Raw genomic sequence first — 26,651 nt, forward strand, 5'->3', positions numbered from 1 at the left:
ATGTGAGAGTATCTCCATTGAAGACGATGGCCTGTCGATGACATCTCACAAGCCAATTGACGAGAGAAAAGCCGGATTAAGTTCCAGTCTTTCCGTCATTGCTCAAGATCTAGTTGATTCTGGTGAGACATGTGTTGTTAGCTAGCACTGTTACTGAGAGCACTGCGCTTGTGAATTCAGAATTGCGGTACTGGTGTATCCATCACGCGCTGTTCGTTCGCGTGCAGCGGATCTTGATAGCTTTAAATGCTTTTGATGGTCAAAGAGGTAGGGAGAGGCATTCTGTTGCATTGAGGTGTAACCTCTTTGTAGCGCGGAATATACTTTCGGCTATCGTTATGTGGCTAGTGATTTTCTTCTCTTTGCTATGCTTTGAGTGGTGGTTATTTGATTGGAATCGCTTCCACAGCTCATATTATATATATATATATATCTGTGTGCACTGGTCCGTAGGCCACAAAGACCGTACACAAAACACCAAAACAAAAACCTAGCTAGCTCTTTTACCTTCACTTATTATCCCAGCACAAAGAGAGATTCGACTCTGCTCTCAGTTAACCTGTTCACTTCTAACAGATAGGAAAAAAGGCCAACGTGTTTCATTCCTCCGGCACCCCTGACTACAGGGATACCGGAGGCGGGCTGCTCAGGGCTTCCTGGCCCTCTTCAGCCAGAGAACGGGATTGTAAGGATGGGTAAAGTTAGGGATGGGAACGGAAGGAACGGAGTTAGGGTGCTGAGGGGGAGAGTACTGCTCCAGCATTCGCCTCGTAGATTTCAACATAATGCTAGCATTATGCGAAGCTACGTATGTCTAAGGAAAACCCCCTGACAAAACCCCAGACAGAGCAGGCGGCAGCGGGATTCGAACCCACAACCTCCCGAATAGCATCGGTGAACGCATCCACTGCGCCACGTGCCTCGGTTCTAACAGATAGTGGGTCAGACCAAATACCTTAAACTGCTAAATTTTGAATAATCGGTGCCACCAGTCTTTCTAACGCTTATGGTTGCTGAGAAAAAAATAAAAAAAAAAGAAATGCGAATGGGGGTGGCTCCCAAACGAAACACATTGAACTCTCGGTTTATTTTGCCCATAACACTCCCCTGCGTTTTCTCCGCCCGCCTTGAGTCATTCTTCAGAGCTATTACAATAACGCATGTAACGACACTTTGACATCAAATTAAATAGTGTTACAATTTCTTGAAAAAAAAAAACACCCCTTAGGTGTTAAAAACACCACATAATCCTTTACTGCACTTACTTAATAGCAACGTTGAGGAGGGAGCACAAACAGGGACTTGCCGGGTCCAGAGCTAAGCAGGCACCTCGCAAACCTGATACTTGGATCAGAGGTATAAGAAGATATGTCAAGACTAAAAAGATGGGTCGAATTTATGAGCAGGGCCAATCTCATTGCTGAAACGTTCCAAAGGAAATCTTCAGCCGTATTTGATGTCCCTTATATGAAAGGGACTCCTTCCAACCAAAGAGGAACGCATCTGGTATTCTTTACTTTCTCCGCATCAAGTAGAAGTCCTCCGATCACCATTTCTCGCCTTTGACAAGCTGACTAATATTAATAGGTTTTTGTGTAGTAATTTTGTCCATTTTTCCCAGCTGAGGAAACCATAGTGCTGGAGAAGATATCATTACTCCAAAACAGTATAATGACCTTTAATCGAAAATAAAAGGAAGGTTTGTCGGCATTAAGAAGAGGGTTATGGAAGAAAACATTAATAATAAAAAAATCATAAATTAACAGGATAGATTGATATTGCCGCACTGTTAGAATACTAAATTTGCATGCTATCTTGCAGAAGCTATGATGTAATGGTAGATTCATCCTAAATCACAAGTTTTTTGGTTATTGTTATGACAATATGACATCACCACGGGTGGGCGGTTTTGTTATATATATATATATATATATATATATATATATATATATATAATTATCTGGATTTACATACATTTTAAAGGTAATTTTTAGCAGTGTGGTACAGCAACTAGTGTGCTATCTCAAAGTTCAGCTATCTAAATAAAAGTATATGTAAAAGTATGGGAGGCGCTATCTAAACTATCCTCTCAACAGTTTTCTAGTTTACCTTTTCCTCATTTTCCATGGTGGCAGCAGCACAAAAATGTAAGCTTATTGACAATCTTTGATTATGAATTACGGCCTTTTCCATAAAACTTTTACTGCTCAGGGTGTCGGAGGATTGTCCCTAGAGCGGGCAGGTCTCACCCGGTCGATATCAGACTATTGTTCGGCGTTGGTGGATGACCAGGCCACAGTCAAGTACAAGCTCCTGGCATTAATCCCATAAATCAGGGAAATGCGGCAGAGCTTCGGGTGCCGATCGTGAAAAGATTGAATGGTGATGAAGAAACCTAGAGTGGATCTTTTTGTAGAAACAGCTTCTGCTAAACAACCTTTAGTCTGCTCTATCGATGAAATTAGAAATGAGTTGAAAAAGCAGAGTGTTATAGAGGTACGAAGGATGAAGCCGAGGAGAGGTGGTGTTCTGTCTGATGGCTTGCCTAACCTACCTAAATACATCAAGGCTGGATACTTATCTCTCCCCGTACGTTTGTATTGTTGTGCAAACAATGTCAATAGGGATGTTGTAGTTTGCATTAAGGCATTTGGAATGAATTCCAACGCAGGGTATAGCAAATTATTTTTAGTGTATGTTCCTTTTTGGCCGGGATCATTGTACACAGCAGTATATTCCCCTTCCTAATAATAATAATAATAATAATAATAAGACCTTTGTGCCTGCTTCTCAACCGCTTGTGGATGGGACCAGCGCAAAGGATACCTCCAAAAGACGTATGAAATGGGACGAAGGGATGAATCGCTTCATTTTCGGTACGTATCTGGAGATCACGAAGATGGAAACGGACAGGACAGCATACAGAGGTAAACTATATCACGCGTTCATTACACAATACCCACATTTAGCACACTTGACAGAACAACGCATTGCAGCACTTACACAATAAACTCCATTTAATAAAATTACAGGAATTATTATAATGATTTTTTTTGTTTTGTATTCCTCTTTCCTGATAGCGTTGGCTATTGTGCCCATCAATAGGTATGTTGGTAAGTACGAATTACATACTATCCCTAGATGTCCAATGTACGTGTGATTTTTTTTTTTTTTAAGGACCCTACATAACCACCAGACACAGACACAGACACTAATCGTTACTTGATTTTAATCCGTGCGATTAGTTAACCAGGCTAGACCTGAGTTCTCACAAGAAACACCGACCATAATAATAATGGCCTTTATTATCTTGCTATAAGATAACCTCAGGACGCAGTTCCATCTCCAGAGATTGTTCTTCCACTGAACCCTGATATATATAGCCTACAATCATTTATGCACTCGTCTATAAATAATTAGTGAGTACTAGCAAAAAGTGATTCAAACATGTAATAATAATCATCTGCAAATGATGTGTTCAGATGCAATCAGTATCGTTGTCAACGTTTTGGTCATACATCCACTAGATGTAGTAACGCTCAATAATTCGCACTATGTGGGCAAGAGTATCGCAAATCTAAAAAACAAATTAACGAGTAAATCGCTCTGATACAATTTCCGAAAACTACTAATGTGATTTTCTGCCACACAATGAAAGCTATGTAAATCTTTTTTGGTGCAAATGTTACATTTTTACAAACACTTTATGGAACACTAATACGAATTTCTCAGATCATTTCCAAAATTTAGCAATTAGGTTATATGATAGTTTAGCACTATTGCATTTTGTTCTCAAATTTGTGTTGCGTTAGTTTTACTTAAAAATAAAAAGAAATATTTCTCATATTTTTGATATATTTTTATATTTTACAATGCTATTTTAATACAAAATAAATTCATTCTTTTAAAAAATCTTAACTAAAAATGTACATGTTAAAAATTCCAGCTTAATCGTTATCACTTTTGTCTGTTTTCTCATGTGGTAAGTTTTTATAAAACTGGTGATACTGTAATGGTAAGGCCTTTTTGCTACAAAGTTCCATAAGACCATTGTACTTTTTTTTGGAAATCGGCAACGGCCGATCATACGCGCATTTTAATTTGATGTCCTTGAAACTAATCGTTGGTTTTCGTTGACGATGATCAACAAGGATTCGGTTGTAGTATTGTTGGGAGTAATCTGTCTTGAAGAATATTGTTTTTGGATGAGTCTTTTCAAAATGAATAATTTTAATTTGGTTCCAGTTTACCTTTTTTCCATCTACATCAATACTGTAGTTTTTCCCTGTATTGCCACAAAGGACCTTTATATCGTAAACATCTCTCTGTGTAACTTCATAAACCGCATATGGGGGAGACTTTTTCTTGGAGAGTGCTATTAGGGGAATCCACTGAGCAGGTACATTAATAGTATTATTGCTTTTAAGCATCCTCTTTTTTTCTTTTTCTATTGTGGAGTGCATACTGTCGCCCTCGTTTTGAGTGTGCCCTGTTATAAGGTATTTATGTGTGATAGAATGAATGTGTTTCCACTTATTTAAGGCATAAAGATAGGTAGCAGCTATAAACTTATTTTTGTTCTGACCACAGCAGTTATCTGAGTAAAATATCATACTATGGTATGTCGTGCAAAAGTTAGACAAAAAATGTAAAACAAAACTACCTATTTCGTTTGCACCTCTCTTAGCGATGGTTTCATCCCACACATAACAATATCCTAGTTTCTTAACAATATTAAAAAATGTTAAATTTAATGTTGACAACTTACTTTTGTAGAAAAAGTCGGAGGTTGTTCCACATGGAGAAGGCAACACTGCTTGCAAATCATATACGGCAACAAGGACAGAAGGATCTAAGCTAGCTGCCTGTATATCCTTTTTCTTTTCCTCGCGGCTTAGATTTTTCTGTTCATGGTGAGTTTTGTACACCCTTTCCATGTCTTCCTTTTCTTTAACAGTAGAATTAATGAAAGCCGTACATAAACTGCACTGGTCCTTTTTAGGACTGTGAAACCCAATATTATACTCGTAATTAAATATACGGGCATAATGGAAGTATTTTACGTAGGGCTTGTTGTCAGTAATGCATTTTTCGGTGTACAATCGATAAAGTGTGCTTAAATTAAGGCTACCGTCAAAGAACTTTCTCTTTGTTTGAGCACGTAAATAGTGAGACTCTACTGTCGGTATTGACTCGATATGTTCTTTAACTCCCGTTACTAGATATTCACTAATTTTATTCTTCTTGGAATGTTTACCCCTATTATCATCTTTAAGAACTCCATTTTTTGTTTTCTTTATTGCGGTTCTTATCATCATGTCACTAATATTGAGGGTTTCATTGAAAAATTTCTTGCAAACTCTAATTTGTTTAGAAGCAACGGAAAAGTGATATGCGTTGTTCTTCTTTCGGTGACTATTTGGCTTTGGGTATCTGTATTTTGGTTCGATAGGTGTAATGTGTCTGAGTATGAACTCCCTTTGTCTAGTAATATCACCCAATTGCCAAAAGGATGTTAAAATGCGCTGACGTTCTTCAGTGGATAGATTTTCGCGGCACTTAAAAGCACATTTTTCATTACAACCACTACCTAACTTTCTTTTTTGCTTGTTTTTTCCAGTGGACGATTTATATTCTTCTCCATGGTTATGCTTGTATTTTCTAATATTTCGTTTCCATTTTTCTGGTTGTTGTTTTTTTTTTCTACTGCATAGGCCCTTCTCACCTTCATCAGTAGCCTCTGAAATTTCTTTCCCCTCACCTTTTTCAATAACTTCCGTATTTGCATCAACAATCCCCTCAATGCCAGTTTCTTCTTGCATTAATTGTGTGCTGCCATTATTATCGAGATTATCATTTCCCTTTTGTACTACTATATCTTGTAATATTTTGATCGTACGTTCTTGTGGAATTTCAGAGTACTCCGTGGAACAGGATGCACTAGGTAACAGTGTGAAGTGTTGTGAATGGGCAAAGAACGGCTGTAAACTTATAAAACCAGCATTTTCATTTTCTATAGCTGTAGACTGCTCATACAACTTCACAGGTGTTAGTTCGGCATATACGGGTTCATACTACATTTACCGCAATGAAGGTATAAGTTTCACTAAATTGAGAAATAAAACTTACCTTTGGACTATCCTGATTGCAAATAGACTCCTTACAGTCGAATGTTCCATCTGGACCCAACTGAAGAACAGAGATATGAGTTGATACAATTTACAATGATAAATAAGCTAGGTACCTTATTTTGGATATCTGAACATTTGCTATTATCGGAGCTCTCCCCCAATTTAGCGTTTAACTCCACAAATTCACTTTCCTTTAGCGCCAAACTTACTAATAATTTCCCGCGAGACATAATTTAAACGTCCTTTATCTTAATAAACATGAACGGAAATGAAATAAAGTTTGAGAAACAAAATGATTTCGTTGCATAAAAAAGGCGCGTTTGAGTTGCGATAGTTTACGTTCAACCGCCCAGACAAAACACAAGATGTAAAGTATGTAACTCAAAAGTGATAGTATGCACAAAACGTCTCTTACTTTTTTTTGTGATGCTAAAGTATTTTAAATGCTATATAGGCTTGTTAGAGAACATTTTTAGTTACGATCCTTTAACACTTTATAGATTACACTTTTTGAGAGCACTTGCTAAAAAACAAAAATTTTTTTTTTACTTATGATACTCTTGCACTCATAAGTACATTTGTGTGTGCAATGCCCTTCACGAGGATAGCGCATGTCCTCAGTCCTATCGTCCGTTAACTGCAAGGGTTCACACTTGAAGGCTATAAGCAACTGCGAATTATATATAATATTATTGATATATATATTATATTATATATATATATATATAAAGTTTTTCGTAGAAAATAGTATATATATATATATATACTATTTTCTACGAAAAACTTTTAAACAAGCAACTGGATATTCCGGAACCTGAACCTTTGATCTTCATCTAGAATTTATGTCTTTGTGGGAAATGATGCCTTTGCATTGCGACCTGATCTTATTAAGCCTTACAATCGGCATTTACTTAATAACCAGAGAAGAATATGCAACTATCGCATATCGAGGGCACGGCAAGTAATTGAGAACACTTTTGGAATATTAACATCACGCTTTCGTATTTTTAACATTGCAATTAATTTAGATAATTATACTACTTTAGCTATCAATAAAGATTGTACTTACATCTTGTTCGTCCTCATTATTTTATTTTGCCTTTATTTTTGAGTGGGCGGGGTTTCAGCCAAGGCTGCTCTACCAACCCAACGCAACTATACATTTACAAAGATACATGCCCGAACCCGGATTCGAACCAGGGACCCTTAGCACCAAATTTCAGCGTTAACTGCGCCACACGCGCCGGAAATCCATTGTACACCTAGTAGATCTTGGACAATCTTGGATACTGAAGGTTGTCCAAGAAGTGCAAAAGTACCACAAACTAGGTTTGTGTATATCATCCGCACCTACCCCTGATTTTGATGAACTATTGACTTTTGCTCTTTTTTATAAACTGCTCGCAATGTATTAATCTTCTTTACAACAGTGTTTCTGTCTGCGAATGGGCCAATCCCTTTATATTTTGCTACGAGTGCTGTATATGCGAGTTCTTTTTTATTCTTGTCGGAATATTCTTTGCTCTTAATGAGCCACAGGCATAGAAAACTGATATAATTGTTGATGTTGAAACGGAAACTGAGTTACAAAAAATCAGTATTGCCAAGTATTTTTCCGTCGAGAGCCCTACCAGTTATTGGAAGGCGCGCGTATCAATAGAGGGCGCTGTATTTTTAAAAATGGCGTCTATTTTAAAGACAGCTGATTTATTTCATTTACCTTAGTAAAAAGCTGTATTTGTATAGTGATTTTTTTAAAATAAAACTAAATGTTTAACATTAGTATAATAGTATGTGGGGGTTAGAGTTAAACCTTTAACGGATTGCGCAGCCGTATTAGAGTATAATAGAGTGTATAGACTGTACCGTAAACCAATGACCCCGAGGGAACATCAGTCCGGGACCGTAAATTTGGAAAAGAGAGAATTGGCCAACAACCAAGCTTCCCTTGTACACAAAATTTATGAAAAATAGTTAATGAAAATTTATTTACATAAGGACAGATAAATATGGGTTATACTCCATGGAGTTACTAACGCATGATTGAGCGCATACATCTTAAATTTACTATTATATGCATACATTGTTAGCGGCAAATTACAATACAATAGGTAAGTATTACATAAGTAAATAATTCACTTACTTGTACACAGCTAACACTGATTATAAAAAAAATACTTTATTTTATTTATTACATTTAAATTTAATAAAGCTTGATTGAAAGGCGACTAGCCTGAACGTTGACCGATTTGTAAAAGGAAACGTATAACGAGGTACGAGACCTGCGTGGTGATTCTCCGTACAGCGATAATGCCAAATATTTATCAATTGATATTTGTGCATTTTCCTGAATATACAAGGTGTGTCGTAACAAGACACATAATATTGTGTGGCAAACAAAATGTTGCCGGTGAGAATGACGTAGTGCCCGTTTTGCATTTGCTTCGTAATTAATTGTGCAAAATAAGAGAGAATGTAACGGTGGTGGGAAATAGCACATCACGCGACGGAAGTCGCCCTCATATTACCTCCTTTGCGCTGGTCAGTTATGTTGATATATATCTTTGAGATCTAGAGAACTCATGAACCAATCATTTCCAATAAGTTTGATCACCGGAAACCATTACAAGACCGCACCTTACTTGTAGCACCACTTTTAATTTTTTTTTCAGAAGGCGTCCAATTAGTTTCTTCAGGAATCCAACATTGTTTTGGTTTTGCCTTAAACAGATACCCAAAACAAAATTTGTCTATCTGAAGGATCCTACGCCACTTTTCAGAAAAAATTTAGTGTGTGTGTGTGTGTACGTTTCCCGATATTTATGGCAACATTGTGTGTGAATATGCCTGAACTGTGGCAGCTTCAAAAATTGTGGCAGCATACACGCGCTGTCACAATTTTAAAGGTGCTATTCGCTTGCCCTACATCATATAGGAAACAGTGACAAGGACCATATTATACGCCAAGCGATTCTACGTCACATATCCCTCCATTACCAACTACAAATTAAAATTAAAAATGTAACATGGACATTTGTCAAAGTTGCCACAATTGAGGTATATTCACATAGCACACACACCAATATTTATGGCTACTTAAAGCTGCATTAATTAGTGCTGCCCTCTACAATAACTGGCAGTGTTGCCACATTTATTTATACGATTTTATGTACGATGTGTTGCATAATCCATCGAGTTCTCGTTTTTGGATTATATCATGCCAATGTAATGTTTGTTGCCTACAAATATTATTTCTGTTTAAATTGTTTAATATTTTAAAACGTAGTAGAAAACTTAAATTAATTAATTAACTCTAAGTACACGAGTAGAAATGTAACTTAGAAACATTGAGAAAGTAGGAAATCCACCGTAGCTCTCTCACGAAAGATGCGTTTGGTACACCAATCGTTTGAATCAAACTTTCTTCACTCTTCAGGAACGCCGCGCTGGATATCCCAGAAAAACATTCTCGAAGCAAATTCTTTAACTTTAGATTTACGATCCATTTTACCAAAGATAATAATACATGCTATTATAGATAGCACCTTAAATGGAAAAGTTGTGAACTGCTTATTAACGAGCTCCTATCGATTTTATTATTTTGCTGTGTCTGTCCGTCCGTTAGCATGATATGGATTCTTTATCAAATTTGTAGAGACTTATAGCTTAAGTCATATACAATACGCAATGCCAAAAGTTCAGTCTAATCGATGCAACATTGACAGTGTCCTTTTCTCATCTCTACCATTTATGAACCGAATCGCAAACGTTTTTATTTATGAAGGTATTTAAATGAAAGCACAAAAGCACTTCGGATGAAAGCAAATGTAACGGCACTTGAAAAATTTGGTTTTGCGCATGGGCGGGCCAACTTTCATTTTATGAAAGTATTTAAATGAAATTTGATATACAGTGCTATTTATTTAGAAGTAGACATATGGATTTACGTGTATTATTTTTCCCTATGTCTACTTTTAAATGACAAAATCTCTTCTGAAGGGCACCTAATTTTATACGCATCCAAAATATCTTCTTAAAACAAATAAAGATCTGGATGTCATATTAATTAATTTGAATATTGTTTGCACATATTTTTTCTTCAGTTGAATACATCACACACGAACGAAAAAAAAATACGGAAGGCAAAACAACAATATTCCAATTAATTTGTATGACAGTCAGAAGTGATTTTGGTTGAGAAAAAACAATATACGTAAATCCCTATGTCTACTTCTTAATAAATAGCACTATATGCATTTGAAATAAAAGCAAATGTAAGGGCAGTTTAAAAATTTGGTTTTACGATTGCGCAGTGCCAACTTTCTTATTTACGAAATCATTTAAATGAAATTTGATACTTAGGCATTTGGAATAAAAGCAAATATAACACCAGGTTCAAAAATTTGGTTTTTCGCATGCTAAAGCTATGCCCAGGTGCTCGTTTGCTCTATTTGTTTACACGTATATTTAATTCCCCAAAGAGGTTATACTGTGCTATTTTGGTTTTTAATATTATTGAGCGATGTGTAAAAAATAAAAAAAATATCATGAGTGCTTTCGAACTGTTCAATACCGTTAAGCGTAACGCGAATTCTTAACGTAAGAAAATACATAAATGGTCGTTTACGTTTAAAAAATGTATGCATTTTTCATGACCTAGTTCACATTCCTTTACTTATTTACGTAGATCCAATCACATTTAGGGGAAAGGCAAAAATACGTACCTATAGGCCGCTGAGAATTTACGTCGTTAGCGAATGAGATGGAATTACATCGTATCGTGGATTTCTATTCTTAATTACATTAAATTCAATGTATGTTTTAGGGGAATTTTCCTTTTATGTGATGGTTTTGTCCGTTTGTTCCTTGTCTAACTCGAGAACGAAAACAGACACCGACGTGAAACCTTTATTCGAATTCTACGCGTTCAAGGATCAGTACCTACTATTGAATATGAGCCGGATAAAAAGTCGTGTTTCCGAACGAGAGCTGATTTAATTGGGTTTGAACGGTGCACAAACAATTTATTGCGCGGTGATTATCTTATTTGCGGAGCAATCCATATGAATTTCCGCTGGTAGGGTCAAAAATTCATATGCGAATAACTTGAGAACGGAGTGTCTCAAGTCGGTACGCACAAAGGGAAAGTGATAGGTTTCCCCGAGACCCAACTAGCGGTACCACAGTTGACCGGGCCGGGGTACTGACAACCGAGATATGATATATGTTGGAGAACGAAGGGTCGTAACAGAATAGGTACTAACAAAGTGGAAATTAAAGTTTTTTGCGAGATGCATGCGCGAAAATTTGAATTCGAATATCTCAAGAACTATTTGGTGTAATGAAGTTGTTTGTTTTGAATATCGTGTTAACGTGATTAACCTGTTTTTACTATGTATTGTTATTTTGAATTTCAATTTACAGATTAAGATCTCCCTAAATTGAACTTCTTCATACTTAAACAAGGCAAGAGTCTTATATATCTTAAGTTCCTCAAATTGTCTCAAGTTCTCAAATCTTTCCTCCATTGCTATATGACAACATTTTCACTTCTGAATCAGTCTCCTTGTGTTCACTGAGTACAATGGTCTTCGCCAATTAGTACACAAAATGGTGTAAGTTTGGTATAAAAAGGTTTAATTGGGGGGAGGGGGGGGCTACGGATCTTCCTGCACAAACCACAAACATATTCAAGGTTTTTGCAAAAAAAGTATATACTTATGCACAGAAAACTATAATATACTTTTTGTGCAAGCGTTTGACAGTTATCGTGTTCACGGACAGACGGACACCATCGATTCCCCTACAAAGATCGCTTTGCTCTGCGGCTGAATAATCATCATCTTTTTCATTCAACGATCTAAGTCTAACTAGTACACTTTTGCACTCTTGATGTCTGTCTGTCTCTCTGTCTAAAGTCACAATTGCTCAGGAACCATCTACTTACAGACTTGGTATTGGTGTCATTCGATCAGAAATTAAAAATTATTTCATGTATGTATTCTCGCAAAGGCATGAAATATCCATAAGGGCTATTAAAATCGAAAAAAACAAATTTGAAAGTGCACTTTTTGCCTCTTGCTCACTATAATGGGTTTGCTGTTGAAAAAGTTTTGACCTTCATTTTCGAAAGAAAATTTCTTTTTGTAACTTCTAGCAATAAAAATAACAGAAATCATTCTTGGCGCACGTGAATCATCCATAACGAATAAATAGGTATAATATTTCCGGGCGCATTTTGCTGACCTACAGTCTACCTCAAGACCTCTCGTTAGAATACCTACCGTCGAAATCTTTATGTAGGTACCTTAACCTAGGTATTTGCGAAAACGGTGGCTAATAACAATCTTCCAATTTTCATTTTCAAAAACATGATACTGTCAATATTTTCGCCGCAAGTCCAAGTTTTCACAGTCGATACTACTATCAAATTGCAAAAAGAAACAACAGGTCATATCATATCACTTTTTTGTAATTTGTTTGTAGGACGAGTTATTAAAATGTGGGTAGAATCGTAGAATGCAGCGGTGTGATTTGCCTTGTATTATTGACCTTGACCGGTGATATTAATACACGAACAGCTGATTACCACTGCCTGCGTTTGCTACGTCTGCGGTGCAAATTTTAATGCGAGTTTATTTTCTTTTTATACACATACAAATTTTTAAGTATTCTAATTCTAATATACGAGTAAAAAATAAGCTCGTAGGTTCTAATCTAATTAAGTATAAAGTGACATGTTTAGTGCACTTACAATAAATAAAAAGCGCACTTTTTCGCTCTTGATGTCTGTCTGTCTGTCTGAGTCACAAAGGCTCCGGAACTACACCACTTACAGACTTGGTAGTGGTGTCATTCGATCAGAAATTAAAAATTATTTCATGTTTGTATTCTCGTTAAGTCATGAACTGTCGATAAGGGCTATTAAAATCGCAAAATTAAATTTGAAAGTGGTCTCTTCGCCTCTTGCTTACAAGGGCCTTAACGAATTTTTTTAGTTTGAAACCACTACGCATTTACATTTACCTATACTTATACCATCTGTGTCCCATAAACTTTGATAGAACTGATAACTTAGCCAATTTTTATTGTTTATAAACAAACATAAAATTACCAAACTTAAGGCTATAGAAGTGTAGACCGGTACACTACTAACCGGCAATGACCAAACCGGCGACGACTAGCCGGCGGTACATCAAACCGGCGCTATCGCAAGTACCTCACAAAGTTATCGCAAATGATTTATTGAAATGGAATGAAGACCATTCGTCCTCGTGTGTATCTGTCTATAAAATTCCCATTTCTCCATAAATTGGGAACGCATACCTACCGGCGCGCATTATTTCATAGGATCTTCCTTCAACATTCATCTAATGCATGGCCTGATACCTCTTATTAGGCCATTGTACCGTGCAAACTTATGATTGTAAAACATTTTGAATCTAAAGGGTATGGTCAATGTGGCAATCATCTTCAAATTCAAGAAAACATCATCTTTTACAGCACAAAACGTTTGAGCCAAAAATATTATTAATGATTTCTCCTTCTGTCGTTTTAAAATGATTTTTTAAGGAAGTTGGACAACTTTAGTTTTTTTAATAATTCAAAAAACGACGCCCATCGTCCGAGAAAACTACAGTACACCGAAATCTTATTATACAAACTTCTGCAACCTAAAAAGGCGCGTCTGTTTTGAACCCACTCAAATTTCGTTTTTGTCATTTTGGGTTCCCGCTATATCGCCTGGGAACCTAAAATATTTTACCTACGAGTTTGGTAACACTGTGTCGAAGAAAAATTTGCCTAATAGGAATTCTGTCATTTTAAAATGATTTTTTAAGTAAGTTGGACAACTTTAGTTTTTTGGATAATTCAAAAAACGACACCCATCGTTCGAGAAAACTACAATACACCGAAATCTTATTATACAAACTTGTACAACCTAAAAGGCGCGTCTGTTTTGAATCCCCCAAATTTCGTTTTTGTCATTTTGGGTTCCCGCTATATCGCCTGGGAACCCAAGATATTTTACCTACGAGTTTGGTGACACTTTGTCGTAGAAAAATCTGCATAATAGGAATTCTGTCATTTTAAAATGATTTTTTAAGTAAGTTGGACAACTTTAGTTTTTTGGATAATTCAAAAAACGGCACCCATCGTTCGAGAAAACTGCAATACACCGAAATCTTATTATACAAACTTGTACAACCTAAAAGGGCACGTCTGCTTTGAATCACCAAAATTTCGTTTTTGTCATTTTGAGTTCCCGCTATATCGCCTGGGAGATCAAGATATTTTACCTCGAGTTTGGTGACACTTTGTCGAAGAAAAATCTGCCTAATAGGAATTCTATTATTTTAAAATGATTTTTTAAGTAAGTTGGACAACTTTAGTTTTTTTAATAATTCAAAAAACGACGCCCATCGTCCGAGAAAACTACAGTACACCGAAATCTTATTATACAAACTTGTGCAACCTAAAAAGGCGCGTCTGTTTTGAACCCACTCAAATTTCGTTTTTGTCATTTTGGGTTCCCGCTATATCGCCTGGGAACCTAAAATATTTTACCTACGAGTTTGGTAACACTGTGTCGTAGAAAAATCTGCATAATAGGAATTCTGTCATTTTAAAATGATTTTTTAAGTAAGTTGGACAACTTTAGTTTTTTGGATAATTCAAAAAACGACACCCATCGTTCGAGAAAACTACAATACACCGAAATCTTATTATACAAACTTGTACAACCTAAAAGGACGCGTCTGTTTTGAATCCTCCAAATTTCGTTTTTGTCATTTTGGGTTCCCGCTATATCGCCTGGGAACCCAAGATATTTTACCTACGAGTTTGGTGATACTTTGTCGTAGAAAAATCTGCATAATAGGAATTCTGTCATTTTAAAATGATTTTTTAAATAAGTTGGACAACTTTAGTTTTTTGGATAATTCAAAAAACGGCACCCATCGTTCGAGAAAACTGCAATACACCGAAATCTTATTATACAAACTTGTACAACCTAAAAGGGCACGTCTGCTTTGAATCACCAAAATTTCGTTTTTGTCATTTTGAGTTCCCGCTATATCGCCTGGGAGATCAAGATATTTTACCTCGAGTTTGGTGACACTTTGTCGAAGAAAAATCTGCCTAATAGGAATTCTATTATTTTAAAATGATTTTTGAAGTAAGTTGGACAACTTTAGTTTTTTTAATAATTCAAAAAACGACGCCCATTGTCCGAGAAAACTACAGTACACCGAAATCTTATTATACAAACTTGTGCAACCTAAAAAGGCGCGTCTGTTTTGAACCCACCAAATTTCGTTTTTGTCATTTTGGGTTCCCGCTATATCGCCTGGGAACCTAAAATATTTTACCTACGAGTTTGGTGACACTGTGTCGAAGAAAAATTTGCCTAATAGGAATTCTGTCATTTTAAAATGATTTTTTAAGTAAGTTGGACAACTTTAGTTTTTTGGATAATTCAAAAAACGACACCCATCGTTCGAGAAAACTACAATACACCGAAATCTTATTATACAAACTTGTACAACCTAAAAGGACGCGTCTGTTTTGAATCCTCCAAATTTCGTTTTTGTCATTTTGGGTTCCCGCTATATCGCCTGGGAACCCAAGATATTTTACCTACGAGTTTGGTGATACTTTGTCGTAGAAAAATCTGCATAATAGGAATTCTGTCATTTTAAAATTATTTTTTAAATAAGTTGGACAACTTTAGTTTTTTTAATAATTCAAAAAACGACGCCCATCGTCCGAGAAAACTACAGTACACCGAAATCTTATACAAACTTGTGCAACCTAAAAAGGCGCGTCTGTTTTGAACCCACTCAAATTTCGTTTTTGTCATTTTGGGTTCCCGCTATATCGCCTGGGAACCTAAAATATTTTACCTACGAGTTTGGTGACACTTTGTCGAAGAAAAATTTGCCTAATAGGAATTCTGTCATTTTAAAATGATTTTTTACGTAAGTTGGACAACTTTAGTTTTTTTAATAATTCAAAAAACAATTTTGCCATTTTGCCGTCAGTCAAATTTATTTTGTAAATATTTAATATTTCAAGCTCTAGCTAGTTCGGTACGTAATAGAACGCCATCCGCCCGTTTTTCACAAGATGATAATGGGACATAATGGTAAAAGCAAAGATCATATTATGATCTTTGGTAAAAGGTTAATCTCTTTATCGTCTTGTTAATTAAATATAAGTAATAAGCATTGAGTAACTATAGCATTGCTAATCCAATAGTCAATCATATAAGAAATTTAGAAACAAGAACCCATCGTCCGTGCCCCGTGGTAGGTATGATTTTCAATTTGCAATGAAGTAAAATGGTGAATAAATAAATGAGTTTTTTTTGTGCCAAATTGTACAGTTTTGCAAGTATACAGTATACACATCTTCGTTTCATTGTTTTTGTAAATAAAATTATAAGTGTAGGAAATAAAATTGTAAGTGTAGGCTTTCAGATTGGAATTTCCGTTGGCCTTGGCAGAAAGTGCATCGCATCACAGATAAGACGAACGTTCTCAGCTTCATTTTACAATTTTTCCTTCATTCGGGTCTTTGGCGGGGAGTTGTGTTGTGGCGTACTTACGTAACGTAATGTCATTGACATTGGATGATAAGTGGTAATTAATATCTAAAGGACTGTAAGGTAGGTGAAGACATAAAGTTACTACGAACTACGATTACGATGTGCTTTCGATACAATACAGGAGCCCCATGAAAAGTTTATGCGGAAGTATACAGGGTGTAGAATTGGTTTACGCACCATAGGCATATCGATGGTAATTCCTTTATATCCAAACATTTTTTTCCCTAAATATTTTACACTGAAGTTGTAAATACCGTTTTTGTCGATTGTAAATTTCTGCGTCTATTGATGTGCCCATTTGTAATTTGTTGTTGTGGTAAATCGGAGAAATTAAGGAAGTTATAAATTAAAAGGATAATTGGAAATTTAATTTTTGTTTCAATGATTTCACGGCACGAGTGATGTTAGTGATAAATCATTCGTCCATTGAAAGTATTGAATACTAAAATTAGTTTTTTAGGCAAATACATACTAATTCTCATTTATATATTTTTTCCGGTTTCCCGATTTTAAAAATAATAAATGAGGGCATGAGCAGACGCAGAATTTATTGTTCAAGCGACAAGAAACCTTTTTACAACTTTGCTCTAAATTAATTAGGGGAGAAAATATTTCGATATAAAGAAATAAATATGTCCCTACGGATGCATAACCTGTTCAACACCGGACACCCTCTATAATGACAGATTTAAAGTTTAATTTGGTTATGACCATTCCATTGTAATGATTCGTTTTTTAAATTTAGCTTCCCCATAATGTTATAATTATCACCAATTCCAATGCAAATTTTAATTATAATTTTTGCAGTATTTTTTTGGAACAATGCCGAGAAGATCAGTTAGAATTTTGTCGATGCTCAAAAATCCCGTCCATCCGTAAGACAGCATCCAGGATGAATATGATCTTCAAGACATCGAACGTTGTCAAGGTAAATATTTCCGAATTCATTTGTGTCCTAAAATTTCCCTGGTCCTGGAATTTTTTACTATAAAATTTCGCTGTCTAAAGGGGGGGGGGGGGCATGAATTATTTCCTGAGATGCTGTTTTTGATAGTAAAACGTGCATAACTTAAAGGTATCATTCAAATAGATTGCTTTGTACATACTTATAACTTCCCCGCGCGACTCTTTTTCGTTATCAGTGGGGGATGGGGCCGGCGGTTGTGGGGGGGGGGGAGTTAGAAATTAATTAATTAATTTTGTCTTTCATGGTATTCTAATTAAAGGTCTCAACGAAAGGAACCGCTTTCTACCAACTACTGCCCTTCTTCCTGTCCTCTTATCAAAAGACAGTGGTGGGGAAGGGGGGGGGGAGTGGAACTGGTTTTATCCTTCATGGTACTTTAATGAAAGGTATCAACGAAAGGAATTAATTTCTACCAACCATAGACCTCCTCCTCGACCTCTTATCGTAATCGGATATATTCCCTTATATCTTCAGAACGGATTGTCGGAAGAGGGTTCTCACAAAGGGCGATTGGAACGTCTGCAAGAAATATATCCATTGGTGATGTCTAAACTTTAAGAGCGAATGTCTCGAAAACTGTTTGTCGGAGGAAAGTACTCTGAAAGGAAAAATCTGCAGAATAGAGTGTCGGAGGATTTTGAATGTATGCCAGGCGGTCTTTAAATGTTTGTGTATAAAGAGCCATACCGCCTCCTCCCCTTAGAACCCTATTTCGGTCTAAAAAAATGAGCTTTATCTGCACATCTCCATTATAAAAACAAATAACCTTCCTCATAGGCACATCCTCAATTTTATATTTTTCTGTGAACCTAGAAAAAGTACATACTGTATCGAGTAGCATTTTGTATGGCGAATACAATAAGTATGGGACAATATGTCATTTAAAGGACCCATAAATGAATTATTTTGACATGTTGTCAATGACCTACTACACCAACATAATAAAAGTTGTTTATTATTTATGTCAGAAAAAATGCTTGTTAAAAATATTGTTATTAATATTATGTGTTAACATTTTGGTGTAGTAGGGGTTGACAAAATGTCAAAATAATTCATTGATGGTTCTTCTGAATGATAATTGTCCCATACTTCATTGTATTCTCCATAAAAAATGCTACTCGAACAGTATGTACTTTCAGGTTCACATAAAAATATCAAGTTCATGATATGCCTATGAGGAAGGTTATTTGTTTTTTGATATCTTTTTAAACAGGACCAGACAAAAATAAAAACGAATACGGCTAATTTCGGTTTCTGTCGAATACCTTTGGAACTGATCAGATATCTGAATTTTAAAAACATCTTACTAAGCCCTAAAATACTCAACTTTTTTCTAATTATCCGACTGTGTATCTCTTATGGTTTCCAATTTTCCCATCATCCTTACCTTGGTCACTGTGTATATGATTTGCATCCTTTTCGTGGATGTATGTGATTGCATCTATCCCAACGCGATAGTATATTTATATCATATGTGTCTTACAGATGCCCTAAATCCTGAAGAAAACCGAATCGCACCAATACAGACTACAGGGGAAATTATGGAGGAGATAGATTTGATAAAACCAAATACAAAAGGTAAAATTATATACAGGGTGGTGACTTGCGTCACGCATCATAGGGATTTCAATGTAAAATTCATAACATGCAACTATTGGCTCCCCAAATTATTTTAGAGCAAAAATGTATTAAAGTTTTTTGTAGAAAAAAAATCTTTACGTCAATAAACCTTATTAGTTTTCAATTTTTTACATAATAAAGACGGAAAATTGGAAAAATAAAACCCGCATCTTTTGCAATAATCTGCGATGCCATGGAATTTTCTAAAACAAAAAGATGTCCAGTTATCAATTAGCAGTAGTTCGAAATGGATTTTATGATTGACTTGGTTACTGCCTTGCAGTTAATGGTGACTTATTCGAACATTTATTGTAAATTGTTATATTAGGAAACCGTTTTTAGTCATTTGGTCTTTCTTTATGTTGAATTCGCTGTTCTAAATATAATACTTTTTGATAGAATTTGATTTGTTTTATAGCAGACATTCCATGGCATGACGGATATTGTAGTTTTTGTATTATAAAATTCCATGGCATCACAGATTATTGAAAAAGATGCGGGTTTTATTTTTCCAATTTTCTGTCTTCATTATGTAAAAAATTGGAAACTAACGCGGTTGATTGACGTAAAAAATTGTTGTCTATAAAAAACCTTAATACATTTTTGGTCTAAAATAATTTGGGGAGCCAATAATGGCATGTTATGAATTTTACATTGAAATCCCTATGATGCGCGACGCAAGTCACCACCCTGTATAACTATCGCCAGGAAAGATTGCCGGTCACAGCACACCTTGTCTATGTTTTTCTTAAGATGCGAGCGACTTCCGGAATAGGATCGTGCCAATGTTGAACGAAAAGTCTTTTTGTTCAACATTGACACGATACTATCCCGGAAGTCGCTTACATTTTTAGAAAAACCTCGATTGTAGACCCAGCTCAAGTGTTTTGTGACCGGCAATCTTTCCTGACGAGAGGTTTATTTTCATCATTTTACTATTTCATTATTTGATTCTGGTGAGATACAAATGTTAAATTTTATCTAACATCATGTTAATGTTACAGGTAAACTCCAGCATAAATCTCTAGTAGCGCGCCATATGGTCTTCAGAAGAAAAATCAGCTGTCTTAGGTTTTTTCAACCAAGAAATTAAAAAAAGATCTAGTACCCGGAGAAGCTCAATGTGAAAAGTGCTTAGAAGAACATGATGTTTTGCCCACAAGATCATGGACCGGCGTAAAATTCTGCATTAAAAACCATCTAGACAAGAGAAAAGATGAGTGTCTTTACTCATAGAAAGTTAAAAACTGCCTTTGTTGTACTATAGTGCGGCATTTTACACGTTTAATCTATTTCTTATTACTAAAAAATGTACAGGTACTAGCTAGCTTTACTGAAAGCATTGAATTTATAGATAGTTATCAATTCAATGCTGAAAGTACCATTGCTGTACTAATTAAGATTATTGTAGTTTTCTGAAACATTTTTAATTTTTCTGTTGTTCATTGGGATTTATAAAATTCCTTCTGTATTTGTGTATATAGCCAACTGAATAAAGATTTCTAAGCAAAATTGTGTTTTGTACCTGGGTTAATTTTTTCTAAACGGTAGGTACTATATGTGGATCTCGCGGTAAAGGTAAATTAATTTGGTAAGAACAGAGAGATAATCTGGGGAGGGGATATCCCAAGGATGAATTTTGTTTGTAAGAAATCTACTAGATACTTTTAATACATAAACTGCTTCAGGACATTTGTAAAGCGTTGCTTGATTCAGCTTATGTCTTTGATGGCTGTTAACTTTTGGTCATTGAATGAATTTTTATTCAATGTTTTGGTCCAGGTGCCATTTGCACCACTGCTCTAGATTCTAGACTAGCGCAACTACCTACCACTATTTAGGTACCTAAAATTGACTACGTACCTACCTAACTTGTATGGCAACCATGATTTTGTCATCAATTTTGTCTATTTTGCAAAATGACATTATCTTAGGCGTTTCTATCGGTTTCATAGCGTAGCGTGAATGAGGTTAGGCAACACATCGAACTCCCACACCAGTTGAATAATATTGTTTTCATGGGAGTTTTCGTTTCGAAGAACTTATGTAACCCTCCCCCTTTATACTAATGTACATATTCAGAGGAAATATCCTCTTCAGCAATCGTTATCTATAAGAAAAACAGAGAGTGAAAACTTGGCAACACTGCATTTTCACACAAATTTGGAAATGCAATGTTTATGACATCTTTCTTTAACACACTGCACAAAATGGCATATTACTGGCAGCCCACACACTAAAATCTTGTTTCATAATAATTGTGGCAAATGATGCCATAATACTTAACACAGTACAGTTTCCTTCCTATGGAAGGTATCTTGGATACCCTCGGTTTTTCATGATCCGCACGAGATGGCGCTACCTCTTATGTATGTTTAAACGAAATCGCCACAATTTGGGTTTATTCTCATGTTGCCATAAATATTACGAGGCGGGTAAGGGTGTGTGTGTGTGTGTGTGTGTGTATATATATATATATAGTGTTTTCTCCCAATCAATTTTTTTCAACCCCCCACCCCTATACAACTACCCTTATGCGCTTCCGTAGGGGATTGAAATTTTACATTTGACATTTTGGGGGATGTAAAGCCTGTAAAAATTTGGGACATATCTGACATGAAAACTATCCGGAACACACAATGACTATTTCTTTAGTTGTCTTTTAGTAAACCTTTATTAACATCCCAAAGTATGACCAGTATTAGGTACAGTTCTCGGCCGATAATAGGAACATCATACCGTCCTGTAGGCCGATATTTGCGATTCGGTATTTTTGAAATATTCCAATTTTTATCGAAAATACATAACTTAATTCGGATTTTTGAAAAATGTGTCCACAAGTTGAATAAATTCACGAGCCATCACTATTTTTTTTCATAACCTATACTCTTAGGGCGGGTTTTTCAATAGTGGTTTAAACTGGGTTCAGGGTTTAAACCTAGTTCAGAATGCGCATGACGTTTTACAATTCAGGTTCAATAATTAAACGCAGTTTAAACTGGCTTGACTTTGAACCACCTCTGATGGGCGTTTAAACGCCGATCAACGTTAAACTGAGAGACACCTAATCTAGTTTTTTCGTTGTAAACTTGAGACGACAGAAACAATAATCTGAAGAGAAAACAAAAATGGATAGATTATGTTATTTGATGATCAAGAAATCGAAGAGTACGTTCAATACATCAATCGACCTAGACGTCTCCCACAAATACGGGAGAGAGTCTTTATTCATTGGGAGAGAGCTAATCATTTTACCAGGTGGGATGAAAACGATTTTTTTTTTAGATTTCGACTTTCAAAAAGAGCAGTGCAGCGAATAATAAATGAAATTTAAGACAGAATTCGTCCTCAAAAGAAAAATTGGGGGTACGCTTTAATTTTTCCATTCTTGTTAAACACAACAAAATTAGGTTACGTTTGGCCACACGATCAGCTGACAGCGCGGACACCGGATTTTCTGTGTGAAGGCGCAGAAACTGGTTGTGAACTAAACTAACCAATGAACCAAGTTCAGCAGAATTTTCTTTTGAAATACGCAAAAACAGCTGAACTCGGATTAACCTTTAAACGGGGTTCACAGGAACTTGGAGATAAACCACTATTGAAAAACCGGCCCCTAGAGGTAATTTTGTATAGTTTCTCAAAGTTGGGCTTATCCTTAAGTGGCCTATCTTTGGGACGGTTACCGTAGGTGCCATAAGCTACGTAAATATCGAAAAATTGCGAAAATCGCTAACAATAATGTCGCCACAAACATATTAGGTCGAGGTTTGCTTTTTTAACATTTATTTCCTGAAGAATTTTCTTTTGTTCATTTTTCAGTCTGATGGATTCGCATTGTAATTTAATCAAATCTGCTTTACTTGCGGAAAGATTGGTTATATTCTCCATGGCTTCTTTTTTTGTGGCCCACATCTTATGTTTCTTAGGAGAAACTTATAGTATTTTACATTATTAGCCAGGTAAGTGAGTTTTTACTGGCGATAGGAGAAGTTGACTAGCGAGCCGTTAGGCGAGCTTGTCATCTCCTAGACCCAGTAAAAACTATTACCTGGCGTATAATGTACAATATTTTATTTGTTACTCATTTGTAAACAATAGTAAACGTAAATAATTAGTTCTTAAATTAATCTTGAAGAAATGTCTAAAATATCATGTTATCCATGTAACAGAGACTTCGCATTAATTCTGGCCAATGAAATTACTAGATTACTAACTTGTAAAATTTTTACAGGTCTGCTGTCAGTTTTACAAGTCAGTAGCGTTTAAACATGACGTTTACCCGTTTGCGTTTTGTCTTGTTAATCAACGTTTACAACTGAGTAACAAATAAAATATTTTATTTGTTACTCAGTTGTAAACGTTGATTAACAAGACAAAACGCAAACGGGTAAACGTCATGTTTAAACGCTACTGACTTGTAAAACTAAACTAATAAAATATTTTATTTGTTACTCAGTTGTAAACGTTGATTAACAAGACAAAACGCAAACGGGTAAACGTCATGTTTAAACGCTACTGACTTGTAAAACTGACAGCAGACTTGTAAAACTGACAGCAGACCTGTAAAAATTTTACAAGTTAGTAATCTAGTAATTTCATTGGCCAGAATTAATGCGAAGTCTCTGTTACATGGATCACATGATATTTTAGACATTTCTTCAAGATCAATTTAAGAACTAATTATTTACGTTTACAAATGAGTAACAAATAAAATATTGTACATTATACGCCAGGTAATAGTTTTTACTGGCTCTAGGAGATGACAGGCTCGCCTAACGGCTCGCCAGTCAACTTCTCCTATCGCCAGTAAAAACTAATAATGTAAAATACTATTACTTTAATGTCTTTTTTATTATACCTGAATCACAATCTCCGTTTTAAACACTCAAATGCGTGCGAAAAAGGGCCTTTAAAACACACGTGCTTTAAAGTTGCTAAGTAACGATACTTCAAGTATGACTTTTGAAACTGTCATCTGGATGAAATTAAAAATCCTCTTAGGTCGCTTTCTGTAAATGCAGAACATTTCTTTGGCTTTTGTACCTATCCTTTGGTTGAAGCTTTCACAAACGCGCGTAATTTAGGGTATGCTTCCAAATCTGTTCCACTTTTTAATCGCAGCATTGCTTTAAAGTTTTGAATGAATGCACCAAAATATAGAAGATTTAAATACCTTTGACATTTCCTTCATATATGCCAGCATTATGGATGCATTTAAGACTGTATTCGTAAGTAACTTCCTATTCATCCATGGAAACAAATTTTCATATTCTTTATAATAGGCTTTACTGGAGTTGGATTTTATACCTACCAACGTTTGTTTAGATTTTACAACAATCGATTTAATGGACGGTGTATTATCACTTTCAACGGAAATCGTTTAATTCACAAAGACGATGATAAGCAAACGTCAAGTGACATTTCCATGGCAATCGTGAAATTACGAACACCCAGCCCACTTAATTAGACATGTATTCGAGTATAACGTCAATATGACTTCATTGTATTTCCTATTTTTAAATTATACTGCAGGTATAATAAAAAATACTATAAGATACACGTGTATAATTGGTCTTTAAAGCACTTGCAACGTTAAAGGCACTCCGCTTTGCGTCGTGCCCTTAAACTCGTTGCGCGTGCTTTAAAGACTTGATTATACACTTGTATCTTAATATACTATTTTAAACATTCATATTTCGATTTTAAAGATGTTGTATTTCGAGGACAAGTGCTATTTGCAGAATTGTATTCGAGTGCAAGTTTTTCCCACTCATTTTCTTGCACTCAATCACATCCGCATGTTGCGAAACTAATTTCACTTACAAATCGATCTCTGTTGGTGAAACATTGGCAGATAGTTCCTTTTTCTTCTTTTCACTCATTTCAAACATCATCAAACAATACAAAATAATACTTTACACTGATACACACAAAAATTGGGTTAAGAAGCACAAACACGACGCTAACTACAGAGTGTAACCGGCTGGTTACTTTCCAACTCTCTTTACCGTCTCTTCTTAAAATCCTTTATTTGGGGGTGGTTCTTCCTATATACATTAAGGGTTGTTGGGCGCCGGCTAGCTTCAGTCGATAATTCTTCTGGCCTCAAGGAGAGAGGAAAGGATAAATGAATAAAAATCAATCATCTTTATTAAAACCTGTTGGGTTCTCTTTGTCTTAGAAATCGCCCTTTATCTGTAAGTAACACATATTAAAAGAAATGGGGGTGAGGCGGGGGACACTCCTGTGAAAATAAAATTAACTCATCCATGCACAAAAAGTCACTGCATATAAAGGAAAATATGTATTTAGTATGTGAATTAAATCAAGATATTTACTCTCAAAACCGCCGAGTACAGAAATAAAATTAATTCGTATTTCATAAATTATCCACTTTAGTCGGAAGTCAACACAAAACTGCTGTAAATGCGTGTAATCACTTTCAGGTTCGAGTCGTTTAAATGAATGCAAATAGTGCTGATAAGCACTGAATTGAACGCAACACTAGTAGGTAATTTAAATCGCCTTTACAAACATACCAATTTATAATAGTGTAATAATTAAAAATATTACAACGAAATAATCAATCGACAACGAGGTGAACTACAACGAATTAATAAATCTACAACGAGGCGAACTACAACGAATTAATAAATCTACAATGAGGCGAACTACAACGACTTATTGTCTACAAATACCTCTAGTTCATAAGTGCACCGGGACTTGGAGGTCACTTTGTCGCACGATCGATGTGGAAGTCGAATGAATTCAAACCGCCCACTGCAGGCTGCTATTCGCTTTTCAGTTGGACCAATCACAAGCAGGCTGATTTTTCTTGGTCTTAGTTTGTTACTCTCCAGCTGGATTGCGCACGTACCGACAACGGAACAGCGCCAAGAAATCCTTGTCTTCTGTAATTTCGTAAATTTCCAATTTTCTTCGGCGCGCTGGGAAGAAAACGTTTTCGCTTTTTGCGCTGGCTCGATGGAGATTTCACTCGGTTCTTTTGCTTGCTTTTCTTATAAAAGTCGCCTTAACGCTTTATTATCAATATTCGCGCTTATAATTTGCGGGCGCGACTGACATAGATGTTGCTCCGTAAAAAGGCGGCGGGCAACTCTCTCCTGGTGCTTGAAATCCCCGTATTTATACTTTCTCACTTTGTATCCACTGACATCAATTCGCGTTATCGCGCAAACTCGCACATGTATAAATAAATAGTTTGAACGCCCGTGACTTAAGCTTTTGACACTTTGGCAGCGGTAGAGAATAGACGGATTTGAATCGCTCTACTAGCTCTCAATTAATTATTTACAATGAC

At 35.8% G+C, this 26,651-nt stretch overlaps 1 long non-coding RNA gene across 1 annotated transcript; it reads left to right on the top strand.

The window, feature by feature from the left end:
• The first annotated feature begins 16,303 nt into the window (after nucleotides 1-16,303).
• On the top strand, nucleotides 16,304-20,826 carry LOC116159446. The gene is made up of 4 exons (XR_004142989.1): nucleotides 16,304-16,800; nucleotides 17,548-17,668; nucleotides 19,193-19,285; nucleotides 20,332-20,826. It is a non-coding gene; the product is annotated as an uncharacterized LOC116159446 (long non-coding RNA).
• The last annotated feature ends 5,825 nt before the right edge of the window (nucleotides 20,827-26,651 follow it).

Source organism: Photinus pyralis, unplaced genomic scaffold, assembly GCF_008802855.1.
Source record: "Photinus pyralis isolate 1611_PpyrPB1 unplaced genomic scaffold, Ppyr1.3 Ppyr1.4_LG1, whole genome shotgun sequence".
Classification (NCBI taxonomy): Eukaryota; Metazoa; Arthropoda; class Insecta; order Coleoptera; family Lampyridae; genus Photinus; species Photinus pyralis.